This window comes from Embiotoca jacksoni, unplaced genomic scaffold, assembly GCF_022577435.1.
Source record: "Embiotoca jacksoni isolate LCO1_2020_lvr unplaced genomic scaffold, fEmbJac1.0.p SCAF_69, whole genome shotgun sequence".
Lineage (NCBI taxonomy): Eukaryota > Metazoa > Chordata > Actinopteri > Embiotocidae > Embiotoca > Embiotoca jacksoni.
The window spans coordinates 336,719-352,139 of NW_027185424.1; the positions used below are offsets into that span (position 1 = coordinate 336,719).

The window sequence follows — 15,421 nt, forward strand, 5'->3', positions numbered from 1 at the left end:
TAGTTATACTAATGTGATGGTGCATCAGTGTTATTTAGTCTGCTGGGGGAAATAGACTTCCAAATTACTCAGCACACACTGGGAATTGGTTCACTTTAAAGCTGCAATTGTAAAGTAGATGCAGCAGTAAGTCATGGAGCAATATACTGTATATATAGATATGTATATATCTATACATATATGAATATACGTCTCGACATGTCAATTGGGTAACACCTCAAACTGTAGAACATCAATTTTGGCATTGGCACACTGAAAATTTGAGCCGTGCTTTTTTTTTATTATCATATCCCTTAAAGATTAGTGGCTTCCACCAACCAACCAAAAACTCTATTTTCAATATTTAAACATCAGGCACTCAGCGGCTTTCCCCTTGAAGTGTAAGCACATCAGTGTATGTCCGTGTTCATTAAGTTTTATCAGCATTTATGACATTAAATGTTCCAGCAGCCACTTTTCTTAGTGTATTATAATCTTAGATGTTTTCATCTATTCCTTGCGGAGGCCTCTAATAACACCTCCAGCCGGTCATTCTGCTAATGCTCTTATAATCGTGCGCTCTGTTGTATCATCCAGGGTCACAATTGTCAGCTGCTAATGCTAGGTATAATGAGACACTATCTGAATTACTCAACAGACACCATTGACTTTCAGATGTTTGGTTCTATTGAGGACTACATCAGACATTTGCAAATAAAGTCTTGAGCCATTGCTGTGAATCAGAACGTACAGTATGCTGTTCGCACCTTATGAAGCTCATTTCTAGCCAAACAATAAACCTCATGTTATTTGTAGTGTTGGATGTATTTTTTGTATTTGTAAAAAATGCAGTATTTGTCTCTGAAGCACGACGTATTAGAAACGTGTTCGGTAGAACAAAATGCATTAGTTGGTTGATACCGTTTGATATTCGCAAACTGGACTGCGTTGGTGAGGGAATTGAGCGTATTTGTAAAACATGTTTGACTTGTTTGTCTGACTGTCTGTCTGTTTGTTTGTTTGTTTGTTTGTTTATTTGTTTTGGCAGGAAATTAGCTCCATGAATGCAGCATGCTGCTCTATGTGTGTAGATTACACATCGTGTTTAGCTGTATATGTGCTGCTTGAAAACCTTCCAGCACTTAATTTGAAGATGTTGAACAGCTGCATTTTAAATGAAACTCTTACGATCCCTTTAAAGACACGTTTGTTTGGTTTGTTTTTCAGGTGTGATGGATTGAGCTTGTTTTAGAGTTGAGCTGAGATTTAGATGTCAAAGTACATTCTGAAGTATTGGAGTATCCCGGCTCAGAACTGCCTGTGACTCACTTTCCTCAAGTCTTCCGACTTCAGCAGAAGAATATAAAACCAAATGTGTTTAATAATATATTTCTGTACCTGTCTTCTCATTTTATAATTAACTAAATAATAATAATTATTAAAAGAATTACCTGCAGACTCTGTTTTGTACATTTCTACTCAGTTTAAAGCTCGAGGAACATTTCCTGAAGATCATGTGTGACAGTTGTAACTACTGATGCTGACTGCCATGACGTTTGGAAGACTTTATAATTGTAGGAAAACGTATTAATCATGTCAGTATAATGAGCTGTTGATCAGTGAGCGCACTGAACATTGTGACATGTGAATGGTTATAGTTTTGTATAGAGGTGATAAGTTATATTCTAAATACAATAAACTTGAATGGGATCCAATGATTCATGATAATTAATAAACTATGCATTTAATCTTACCAATTATGAACAGTTGTGCCTATCGGTCGGCATTTGGAGTAAAGATTGAATTTGTACTGGAAACAATATTTGAAATGTGAATAAAATAATTGTCTGGGACTGTTTTGAAAGGAAGATCTTTCAAAAACTATAATACATAATACATGCTTTTGCATAAAATTACACATGTATTATTTCATAAATGCATCAAGTCAATATTTGCAGCATAACTGATTGTGAGTCACAGGTGGACAAGAGGCATAGAGGAATGTTTATACTTTATAATGAAGTCAGTGTTTCTGCTGCACAATAATTCCTGAAGGTGTGTTCCTCCAAAAAGTATGGATCTGTGTGTGTTTGCGTAAATTAAACTTTTTATTTATATGCTTTTTAATGCCTTTTAAAAAAAAAAAAATTGTTTTACTGTATTTTCTTTTATGTTCAATTAGACTTTTTGTAAAATATTTTTTAGGTATTTCTAGGACAAGTTACTTGCAATAAAAATAAACACACCTTGCCTGACTTTACAGCTTAACACAACATTGTTTAGACAAGTTCTATCACACTATCAAGCTAACGTCCCACTAACATAACTAAAGCCTTGATCAAACTACACGATAGATGCAACGACACTGAAGCGAAAACCACGATCTGAACTGAAGCCACAAATAAAATCATTATAATCCATTAAAAGGCTTTTATAAAACTCTGATCAATTATTCAGACACCTTTAAATAAACTGTGTAATTTAACCAGTTTTTAATCTTTTGAAACATGGAAAGGAATGCACAGCTTTGTAAAACATAGACTATAAGTAGAAAGTTAATGATTAAAAAACGGGAAGCAGCAATTTGTACAGCAGAATTACACAGCACAATATCTGTACATAATAGTTTATCATTATAATGTGCCTTGGTTAAATGTGTGCCCACTGAAACAAACAACAACAAAAACAAGAGTAGCACTGAATTGTAAATTTACAATACTTACTTAATATTCAGCTGGCCTTGCAAATCCTGGACTGCATTAAGATTCAAAAAGGTCATCTATGTGCATTTCCAAGGTGGAGATTTTCACAGTAGAAAATACTGTTTGGATTCTGCCTGAGAGAGAAACTGCCAGAACATTCTACTCACATTCTCCGAGCCTGTTTGAAGCAGCGTATCCCAAATTATATGGTTTTGTTTCCAAGTCGACTCATTTTAAAAAGGCAGGGAGGCTGTGTGTGTGTGTGTGTGTGTGTGTGTGTGTGTGTGTGTGTGTGTGTGTGTGTGTGTGTGTGTGTGTGTGTGTGTGTGTGTGTGTGTGTGTGTGTGTGTGTGCGCGCTTTCCTGACATGCATTATTTACAGCCTGCCTGTGCTGCTCGGGAACCCTGGTATTTTCTGTGGGTGTTAAGCGTGCACAGAGAGTGCAGCTTGGCTCTGTTCATCACAGCCGTTGCATAACGTTTGCAGTCTCGTGTGACTTCGGGGCTGTGGCTGTGTGGAGCTAACATTGCTGGCTCTCTGCTGCAACACAAATCCTCCTGATGTCTGACTCTGCTGTTGCATTGTGCCTATGAGGAGATATACACTGTATATGTTCAGAGCAGCATTCTGCAGGACTTTGTTGTGAAAATACGGTGGATCACGCTGATACAAAATCAAACTCATTGTACAAACCAAGACGTGTGCATTAGAGTTTTTTTTGTTAGTGGAGAATTGCAGAATCATTGCTTTTTGGTGCTTGTCCTAAATTTTGCATTTGCTGTACTGCCTCAGCTCCACCTTTCACCCACGCTTTAATATCTGAGGCAACATCTGGATTTTCTGGTTTGGAAAAGGCAGCAACCAGAAAACTCAAATCCTGGCTTGAAAACACTACAAAATGTGAAACAGTGATGTCACAGTTGATAAATATTATACACACAGTACCTTTTACTGGAAGTAAGGTGCCTCAGCTCTGCTGCTATAAAGGAGTTTTCAAGGAAAAATGTCCAACTTGTGATCACAAATGTAGACGGTTTCTAGCTGCTGGAGAAAAAGAAGGAGCTGTCATCACTTCCAAAAGCCCGTGGAGGTTCTCATGGTTTTACATGTCTCCATAATATAAACTGCTTCAGCTGAAAACCTTTGGAGATACTCATCTGTCCATCCTCACTCGACCAGAGAACAGTTCAACTGTGTGTGATTTGTGCAATAACTTCACCAACACGTGATTTTGATAAGTGATTATTGTGCAGAGAAAGAGTAGTTTGGTGGCTGTCACTCAATTAGAAGTTACAGAAGGCTGAATGCAATAAAAATATAAAGTATATCTGTCAATGCTGAAAGATAGGACTTCATTTAAACATTTTTCTGATCTGTGACTGACTAGAACTTTTCCGACAATGACGAGAAACATATTTGTGTTTTGTTTTCGTCAAAACTATATTTTCAGAAAATGTTACAAATCATTTTAATATTTTCAGTATATTTGTATGGAGAGAAAACCAACAATCCAAGAAACCCCTGTGAGCACACATTGGTGACAGTACTAATAGAAAACTCACTTTTAAAAGGAGGAAACCGCTGACAAAAAGGTAAACCGCCACCTCTTCTGAGCCCGTCTGGGGTCAAGTTACCAACGTCATTGATAACTTTTACCAGTGCTGGTTTTGTGCAATGAGGCACTCTGGGCTGTATTTTCATGAATCATGGAGCAGCGCACATGCACAGTTGGTTCAAACCAAGTTATCTTGATAACTAAAGGTGAGATTGTCATCAGCATTGTTGTGTATGTCCTCGGTCCCCAGACGAAGGCTCTTAATGGTTTTATTGTCCAACTGACCTTTTCACTCCCCAGTTGGGTCTAAGCCGCACACTTACAAAAGACACACAACAGGCAGATGGCAGTGAAATGTTCTGAGCACATTTAAGCTCCCCAAACGATGAGCCCTTGTCATGTCCTATATGAAGTTGTACACTCCTGTCATGCTGCCAGGCTGGCTTGGATCCTGATGCCGACCTGTCTTGACACCCGTCTGTGGGAGACGGACGTGAGGGTTGCCGAGCATACCCAGACGATGGGACAGCAAAGAAGCATGTAAATGAAGATGACACTGTGAGGGTCACTTCCATTTCCCACACTTGTAGTATTCAAGTGTTTAAACACCTAATTGTGTAACTGATTTGTGGGGGAGCTTAATTGATTAGTACAAGTTCTGATAAGGGAACAATCAAGCTAATGAAATTTGCTGGAGCAAATAAGTCCAATCAACAATTTAGTTTTACAGTTACAATCAGATGACAGTGAAGAAAAAGCACATTTACAGGCTGGAATGATGAATGTGTTTTTTTAAAATCATTGAATCCAGGAAAAGTGTGTTTGTACTTTATAGAAGAATGATTTCTGTCTTATAACATTTTAAAGTGGGAACATATTTATCAAAATCTTTGATAGAGGAATATGAAATTAGATATTTAGCTAGATGGTGTTAGATAAGGTATTTTATCCTTGTCAGTCCCAACAAGATGAACAAATAATATTAATGTTACTGATAACTATCTGTGGAGGTTCTGTAGTGTATGAACATGAACAATAACATTTAGGCTGTCGTAACATTATCACCCTTTCAGCTTTCCGTACCATCGTACCAACAACCGCACACACACTCGGCCTGGGGCCTCCGTACACCCCCGTCTTCCACTGCAGGAGTATCCCTCATTTACATGTGAGAGCTGCTGCACTGGATAGAAAAGCCAGTTTTAGTAGATTATGGAAATGACTGCATGGAGATGAAGTGTCTCTGTTTGTCTATGTGCATGTGTGTGTGTGTGTGTGTGTGTGTGTGTGTGTGTGTGTGTGTGTGTGTGTGTGTGTGTGTGTGTGTGTTGCTGTTATAGAAAATCTGTGGCGTGTAGGCAAAGCAGTTCCCAATGAATCAAGTCCATGGTTACACAGTTGTTAGCTGACTGTGTGCCAGGATGTTAGCTTTCTTTGTGCGTGTGTGTTTATTTTATCATTAAAAAGCTTGTGTGTGTATACTGTATGCGTGTGTGTACAAATACATATGTTCCTGGATGCTTGCATATGTCACTTCATCTGTGTCAATGTGTACATTGTGCATGTGCGCGTGTGTGTGTGGTGTTACAGAAAGACAATAAAATAGAGAAGAGGTAGAGCGTCATGATGAAGCAACACAGACTGATATGAATGTGTGTGTGTGTGTGTGTGTGTGTGTGTGTGTGTGTGTGTGTGTGTGTGTGTGTGTGTGTGTGTGTGTGTGTGTGTGTGTGTGTGTAGAATGGATTATGTTTAATGGAGAAAAATGTAAATCATGCAATTACAAGCCCCAAAGCCAAGTATTAAAATTAATGCCTGCAGCAGATGTGATGGAAATGAAGTAAATTTCTGATGTCAAATTAGCATACTGTACTGTAGGACAACCCCCGCCACACATACACACATATACATACACATTCACACACACACACACACACACACACACACACACACACACACACACACACACACACACACACACACACATAAAGAACGCTTATTGCCCCTTTATCACCTTCATCATATTTTAGTTATGTGAACATAAATTATAGCTCTTTGTTTATGTACAGCATGTGTGGAAATTAGAGGAAGTAGCAGCTACCAGTATTGTGTGTATATTCAGGGGCATGAAAGTGTTCACTCCACCACACACTGCTCAGTGCCGGAGGGGCCAGGCGGTGGTGGAGGGGCTGAAACGTTTGTCCTGGAGGGGGCAGTAGAGGAAAAGCTACGTGGTCATTACACTGAAAAAGTTTCATCTTTTGGGAACCCTGAAAATAAATACATTTATTAGTGCTCATCTCAGAAATCTCTCAATGACACTACCGTATAAAGAAAAGCTCGTGAATTGTACTTTACCCCCCCCACCCACACACCACCCTCATAAACATAAATATATGCAGACACAAAAAAGCATGCACACGCTGTCGAATTTAAGCTGTTGTGGTACAAAATGTTTGTGAGGATTATGAATGGTATTGTCGACATAAAATAAGCTTATTCAGCTGGTTTGGGTGGAGCTCAGCTATGTGAATTAATGTTACTGAATATGAGTAGGTCTCAGACGCTTTTCTTTTGTTAAAGTAGCTCTCCTGTTCTTGTGAAGGAGCACATTTGTAGATTTCCCCACAACATATATAAGATAACATAATTTCCCCAAAATGAATATTGAAGGGGGTGAAGCGAATGCCTGGAGGTTAAGATGCAGGACTTGGGACCACTTAGCAAGGCATGTAAGCCCCAAGTGGTTCTGGGCACTACAGCTTCTCACTGTTTCATCTGTGTTTACTGATGGGTTAAATCGAGAGGTCAGCTACCTGTGTATAAAAACACGTGTACATATAACATTAGCAAATACAATTATTTTTCTTCTTCTAGGAGCTGCAGCAATTTATTTTGCTCAAGTCTTTGTCTCATAATGTTTGGATTTTTCTATTTTTATCCCCCTGCTCTCTCTCACCCACTCACACACACACACACACACACACACACACACACACACACACACACACACACACACACACACACACACACACACACACACACACACACACAGGAACTGGGTTTTGGATCAGTTTAAAGCGTTGGCCATGATACTTTTGAGCAAAGCCAGTTGAAGCTCATCTTCATGTTGCCTTGGAAACGTAGAAAGAAAATGTTTGATATGTCCTTGGAGGACCTGTAATGCATGCATGCGTGTGTCTGTCAGTTGTAGTATATGTGTTGTTTTTGTAGTATAAGGGTATTTTTTTTAACAGCAGATTTCTCCCGCTTCTGTTCCTCTTTGTTTTATTCCTGCATACAGAGCTGCTCTTTAAGTTACATGTAATAGAAAACTAAACCATATTCTATATTTCTGGATTTTATGATTCCAGTCTACACATTATGAAGGAATTATTTTTTATTATCATTCTTCATTTAAATGAAAACCAAAATGATAACATGTTTTGCAAACAAAAGTCCATGAACTGTAAGTTATAGTTCCACGTGCCTGAAGTCTGTGTTGTCAATCAAACACACAGAGGAACACTCTGAGGCTGCGAGGTTAAGGAACATTTCTCATGACTCCTCTAAGAGCTTTTTTTCCTCCTTTCCAATAATACAAATAAATAATAATTCAATGATCTGTAACAGCAGTTTGACAGCAGTACAGAATGATGAACTGTGATTGCGGTTGGACTTTAATGACGCACCACATACACTCTCTCACTGTCACAGAGTGACAGTGTAAAATCCCCAGTAGGGTTTGTGTGACTGGAGAATGAATTAGTGACTAGATGAAGTGCTTGGTAGGTAGAAAACCCTCAAATAACCCCGACAGAAACACCCTGGGCATTCAGTCGTACACACAGGTAACCCTAACCCAGACAGCCTGTGTGTGTGTGTGTGTGTGTGTGTGTGTGTGTGTGTGTGTGTGTGTGTGTGTGTGTGTGTGTGTGTGTGTGTGTGGGCGTGTTCTGGCTCATCTGCATGGCGGTTGTTACAGTCAGCCAAGGTCACGTCACAGTTTATGGCACAGCTCTCTGTCAGAAATCAAATTTTAAACGGGTGAAATGAACCTTGAAAACATGCCCACACATGACTGAAGGGAACGACACACATCCAGAGGTATCAGAGAAGAAACACACCGACCATCGAGTCGACAACACTTTGTCTGTACGGGCCAATCACTTATGCTCTATGTGGATGACAATAAATTGTGTTATGGTTCATCCTGCAGAGTAGGGTAACAAATGGAAGTACTTCACTTTAAAGGCCAGAGCTCCAACCAAGATCAGATCCTACTTTCAATACTAAAGCAGGAAGTGGCCTACCTTTTCTAGTCTTTCAATATCGAATGCAAAGTTGTCATTTGCATCTGACACATGGTTTGCTGTACATGTTTATTTACTCCTAAGAGTCAGTGTGCAACTATGCGAACATTCCCTGTAGTTGTTGGTACAATATCCCGAATTTGGATTTTGGCTGGCGCCGTTTTGCTAGTTTGGAGCGGTTTGGAGCAGGAAGTGACCATATTTGGACGAGCTGGGGGAGGAGCCAGCGGTGGATCTGACCGATCTGATTGGAAACCCGACGATACTCCGTCCCGCCCACCGATAGCTGTAACCTGACTGCACCACAGGCCTGTCAATCAAACAGACACGCCCCCAAAAACAGGTCTTCTTGAATCTTCTTTTCTAATGAATGAGGGATTATTTTCAGATGGACCTCCAGAAAACTAATAAGAAGGAGTGACTTTAGCTAACAACACCGAGATAACTGATGGACACATTTTATTCACTTTGGATTTGATGAGAGAAGTTGAATGGGAGTCTATGGAGCCGGAGGCTTTTTGGAGCCGACCTCTAGTGGCACTCGCTGGTATTGCAGCTGAAGACACTTCTGGATCGGAACCATTTTACAGACCTGAAGCTACGAACACTTTTATAAACAGTCTACGTTATCGACACAGTTGTCGGTTACATAATTCTTCTCCAACCTAAACAACAGACTGTCATATGTGACTGCCTTTAAAAACAACACCAGGCTTTTTTTTTTGGGCCTTGTTCTTGTGTTTTCTTCTTCCAGCATGAGAAAGTAGGCAACATAGTTATTTATCTTAATTGATTGTTATTTCCCAATATGTTGGGCTGTTGCTTTCAGTTAAAGATAATACAATGGATTCTAGTCTTGAAGGACAGAGATCAAGATTTGTGACAGTGTTTTGGTTGTTAAAAACATTTATTGCATCATCATTTCATATCTATATTTCACCTACGGTGCCTGTTAGGAGGAGGATGCATTTCTCCTCCTTGAAAGACTTTGTGGGTAGACACTGATGTCAGCCTGTGCGTGTGCATATGTGCTGTGTGTGTGTGTGTGTGTGTGTGTGTGTGTGTGTGTGTGTGTGTGTGTGTGTGTGTGTGTGTGTGGAGGGGTGGGGGGTGGGGGGTGGGGGTTATGGCTGACACAGGATGCTCGATGTCGTTCCTGTGTCGGTCTTCCTACCCGGTTGATCTGCTCTGTCTAGATTAACAAAGATAGACTGGGCATGTATTTTCAGCGGGATGGAGAGTTGCTTCTGGGACACTTCAGAAACACACTGCTGCGGTTTAATCACAAGCTTTGTCTAAAATGGCTGATCAGCTGCGCCGCCGCAGGAACAAACAGGAACAAACTGCAACTGGTCCCGGGGTAATCCAGCCATGAGGGACGGTCAGTCACTCTGCCCTCGGACCCTCCTTCTCAAATGGCCTCTAGGCGTCCCTCAGTCTTTGCTCCTTCACTCCTCGGTTGCTGTTGTAAATAAGCTCGGCGGGGCTTTGAGGGTGTTTGAGGTGTAGACGTTGTTAAAGGTTCTGTTTTTGTTTCAATTGCACTCACTTATGTTCTGCTGTGTGCAAATGATTTTTTTTTTACCGCTGTAAACACTTTTAGCACATCTTGGATTGGATTCCACAGGCCATGAAGTTAATGATGCAAAATGTAAATATTCATGTGGGTTATGGGCGCGTGCACACTGCCCCCCAATTTCTCAGCCGTCTCCACCTTTGAACATGAAAACATTGTTAATTTAATCAAGAAAATGATGACAAAAAATATTTGTTAATGACCTGTTTTCACTCAATAAACCAAAATAAAAAAATATTCGTGCAATAAAAGAACGTTTACATTTTTTTGGTCGCTGAATAAAAACAAACCAAAATGTTTTCACAATGAATGAACGGAAACATGAGCTGGACACTGCATTATCACAAAGTCTTATTCAATGACCTGCAACACCTGTGGAAACAGTGTGAATCAGTAAAATATTCTTCACCATATAACATGCATCTTTTTTATATATTTGTATCAATATTTTTACAGTTTAAAGTTACAGGGACAGTTCACCTTAATAAACATTTCTGTTCAGTAGATGTATGCGTTTAAACTTTTCCTGTTGTACGGCCATTAATAAGAACTCTGAGCGTCTTTTATGGTCAGATGACACATTTGATAGCATGAATTGTGGGATGCTCCTGTTCAGCTACGCTGATGTTCCTACCTCTGATCCATTGAGGCTCCACGTCACAGCGTTCAGGCCTTAAAGGGTGTGCTGCTGATGTCTCGGTGCCAGACTCCTCAGACCCGGCCTGTGGTTGTAATGTTTACCGTCTCACTGTAAATTCTATATTTAGAATCCAGACTACAGTGCGTTATTTCTGTTTATAACACTGTAATATTATATTATGCGTTCTTTGGAAGTAATTCTGGCTCCAAAATAGCTGGAAATTGGTACATAAACATATTGCTCTGCTATAAAATAAACTCAGTCATCACATGAGATGATTTAGCAGGATTGTTCACAGTTTAGTGTGTGAGATACAAACGCCTCTCTAACAGCAAACAGATGGGCCGATATTACACAGCGATCACCTGTGTTTTCATACCCACTCGCTCTCTCAGCTCACAGTACGTGCCAACGTAATGGTTTTCACTTACTCCTAAGTGCAAACATTGATACTGACAACAGAACAACATCTGTGGGATTGTTAAGCAAATGAACAAGAGTGAAACACAAGAAGAGAGAAGCTACTGTAGCGGTGATGCTATTCCCCAAAAAGGACAAAGTACAGTATGTACAAAGCAATACATGTAAAAGTCAAAACTTCTCTGATATCCCTCATGAACCCACTCAAGAGCACCGGTTGAAGAGAAACTTGACTGGATTAATGGAGTAACACTGTGGTAGCTGACATTTTAAAGGGGGGCACCGGGTGGCGCTTTGTGTGGTTCTAATTGAAAGGAACTTTATCCGAAATGTCATTTCATTTACAACCTGAAACCGGGAAAAGCTTTGTACTTCATGAATAACCCGCTGAACAATCTAACCACCTATGTGGCAGTATCAGAAATGTAAAGCTGAACTACAAACTAGGTATAGGTAGAGAAAAAAAAAGCTGAATAAATAAATGAATGGAGTGCTACTATGCAGTTTAGTTTGGTCATTCATTTTTATTATAAACACAGGTTTTTATTTTCTGTTTCCCTACTACCTCATCATAAAATATAATCACCTCTACTTAGCCTAATACATTGTGTTCCTTTGGATGAGAAGCCCGCCTGCTGTTCCCATCAGTAGTATCAGAGTCACCAAATCTACCAGGAATAGTAACTTCAAAATACTGAAGTATGCGTAGCGTAGATTATATTTAGGGGAAAACAAGGTGCTGCAGCTTCTTTTGAATACTTCTTCTGTACTACTGTGGCTCACTTGTGTGCGTCCAGACTGCCAGCATGTCTGCTGCAGCGTTGCAGCTCCGAGCCGGATCTGTCTGCATTGAGTTTCCGTTGGACACGGACCATCAGTCATCCAATGTATGAGGTTCGACAAGTGAAGAGTTGCATGATTGTTGTTGACCTGCATTCAGAGACAGACAGAGAGAGGGCGATGGAGAAATCCTGCCCTTCACCTGTTCATGTGTTGACACAATATAATTAGAACCTGCATTGATACACGGCAAATTGTAGACAATACACCAAATACAGATTGCATATTTACAGTTAGCAGCCAAGTTTACTGATTTCTGAAAGTTAAAAAGGCAAATTAATGCACATTTCCACACATTACAGTTTTGTAAATTTCCTGAATTGGCCTCATTGAGATAAAACAGTTAATTCTTCAGTCGCAGAAGAAGGCCAAAAATGAACAACCGATATGTTTTTAAATGATATTTTTAAATGCTTGATATGAGTGGAGTTTACACTGGCAGGTACACTGCATCCAGGAAATAGCCATATGGTTACTCTCTAATGTCCAACACGACGAGAGCTCTTGCCGTCTCCCGTCTACTCGTGTTTTATATGAAACTGGCTGCCAGCCATATAAACAGAAGCATTGCAACCTTATATAGTGATAAAACCTCACCTCAGCTCCATGTGATGGTGTGATGGTGACCGTTCAGGACAACAAACCTGTAAACTCAACTCCACTCAGCTGCTGTCGGACAGACTTGCTGCCCTTGATACTTTCCATACGTGCTAAACTGTAACATGTAAGCTGAAGAATAGCAAACAGACAGTTGGGAGGTTCATGTTCACACTAGACTCAGTCCTTGTACGCCCATAGATACTAATCCTGATCCCTGCTGCCTGCAGTCTTCGGATAGACTCACTACTCTTGTCTGGTTGACAGATACACAATTCTTACTGCTTTTTTGTGTTAATAATTGTTATGCATTTCATACATATGAACTGGAAGAATTGTGTTCATTAATTGCTGAGTACAAACACGTACCATCATGACAATTATCAGCTTTGTGTGGCCTCCAGCGTAATAATGAAGCACATTGTTTTATTTCCATTGTCATTGTGTTGTTAGCTGCAATCAAAGATGGACAACACTCGATACTTAAGTTGGTTGGTCTGTCCACCATTGTTTCACCATCGAGTGCCAAACTTACACATGACTGAGAAGAAGTTCTGTCTCACTGAATGAATGAATGTCTGTCCTCCAGTCCTGATTGAGCAGAACTGCCAGCCAGTCCAGCAGGGCTGTGTTTGTGTGTGTGTGTGTGTGTATGTGTGTGTGTGTGTGTGTGTGTGTGTGCGTGTGCGTGCGTGCGTGCGTGCGTGCGTGTGTGTGTGTGTGTGCGTGCGTGTGTGTGTGCGTGCGTGCGTGCGTGCGTGTGTGTGTGTGTGTGTGTGTGCGTGTGTGTGTGCGTGCGTGCGTGCGTGTGTGTGTGTGTGTGTGTGCGTGTGTGTGTGTTGCTTTCGTCACACCCTGCCTTGCATCGCCCCCAACCATCTGTCAACTACATGACCAGGACACACACTCACATCTGGCTGGAACCTGCCCTTTCCACATCCCTTCATCCAGCTTCTGCCTCCACTCACACTCCCTGTCTCTCTCTGTGTGTCTGGGCGATCAAACAGTTAGAAGGCCATGGCCGCTTAGCAAACTATTGATCTGTGGATGATACACTGTCTGCTTGTGTGTGTCTCTCTCATTTTTTTTTTCTTCTCCTCCTCCTGTGATTCATTGACTGATAGGCTTTCATTTGAAAGCCCCCGATCCACAGAGAGGCTCAGACAGATGTATCCAGCATGTCACCAGAGAAAGTAAAAAAGAAAAGAAAATTGAGTGGGTTTTTTTGATGAGAAAAGTAAAGTAAAATGATCTTTATTGCTTCAGGGTATTAAAATGATTCCCTAATTTGTTTTCTGTGTGTTTATAAAAAACAAACAGCCATCATCTAGGAAAGACACAACATATGTAATATTATTCTTTACCAACAGAAATATGTAGCATTTGCTGGGACAAAATAAGCTCTACTTACGGTCCACCCAGTAGCATTTTTCCTGCTTTTAACCACGTGTAAACTAAGTGTAGAACTTGATTGGAAATCATTGTTTTATCTTAAACAATGGGTTGTACTTTAAAATCTTGCTATATTATCTGTTGTGTCAAATATTAACCTCAAAAATAACTAAAGCTGTCAAATGAATGTTGTGGCGTACCAGGTACGATATTTCCCTCAAAACTTTACTGAAGTACCGTACTTCATGTGGTTGGTTATTTTCCAGCACTGATGTTTAAAGCAAATGAATGTGAGTGCTGCACACAAGTACAGAAATTATGAAGTCACAGCTCTTGGGGAGGAAGAAGATACTTCTGGGTGAATAGTGTTAATATGTCATCAAAACTGGGTAGAATAATAGCATCCTGAAATGATTAGAAAAAAAATAAAGATCATCATATTTGATATACTTGTGTCACTGGATATATTGCATATTTAAAACACAACAGAAAGATGATACAATGAAGGTGAGTGTGGCACCCTGCTGTAGCCTGGCTGCAATGACTGTTGCTCACAGCTTCACTTTTCTTTGTATTAACGTTTGCACAGCCACTTTGAAGGGCGGACCAATCAGAGACCAGTATTGGTGGTTAACTGTGTTTGTCCCACCCCTCCTTCACTACATGAACATTTTTGAACTCCTGGTGACCGGAAAAGAGAAAAGCACAATAAACGCTCAGCACCTCGTCACGCTGCCGGCGTTTATTACATCACAAATTTTAAAATACGCCGTGCTCAGGAAAAAAGTCTTTAGTGGACACTACCCCGGGTTGTTGTCGTCGTGGCAGAGTGTCGGACGGTTTTGGTGCATGCTTACTGGTAAAATTAACCCGAGGCCTTCGCCCGGTAGGATGGAACAACTGCAAACAATTCGTGGTCTGACTCATATTCACGCAGTGAAATTGAGTTGGGTTCACACCAGGCTCACCCTGCTGTCCCTGCTGACTCACTCATTCTGGTCATTACACAATATACAGGATGTGTAAACTTACCGTGAATGCATGATCATCCTGCGCTTCCCTCAAAACATTGCAGACACCAAATATATGCTCAATGTTTTACTTTAAAGCAAAGATTCATATCAGAGAAACACTACTGCCAAACGCTGTCAATGCAGGGTTCAATCAGTATCATTGATCAGACACAAATAATTAGAAAAACATACTCTGAGCATCTGCATACTTTTTTTTCCTGGAAAACAACATGATGCATATTTTTGACAAAGTGATCAGTCTGCTCTTCTATCAGCTGTCACAAGTTCCTGAACTGAAATCCAAAATACACGTTACACAGCTGACAAACAGCAGCAGTTTTCAATAAACAATAAGGGTTTGAGATATATTTATTTCTGAAGTTTTAATGACCT

At 40.3% G+C, this 15,421-nt stretch overlaps 1 protein-coding gene and 1 long non-coding RNA gene across 15 annotated transcripts in view; one reads left to right on the forward strand and one right to left on the reverse strand.

The window, feature by feature from the left end:
• LOC138214245 (uncharacterized) overlaps positions 1-3,034 on the reverse strand; it is a 5,333-nt gene extending 2,299 nt beyond the window's left edge. The window contains exon 1 of the long non-coding RNA XR_011179617.1: positions 2,703-3,034. This is a non-coding gene — a long non-coding RNA (uncharacterized lncRNA). The remainder of the gene's footprint in view (positions 1-2,702) is intronic.
• Positions 1-15,421, forward strand: part of LOC138214246 (RNA binding protein fox-1 homolog 1-like) — a 278,008-nt gene that overhangs the window by 194,502 nt on the left and 68,085 nt on the right. The window lies entirely within an intron of this gene.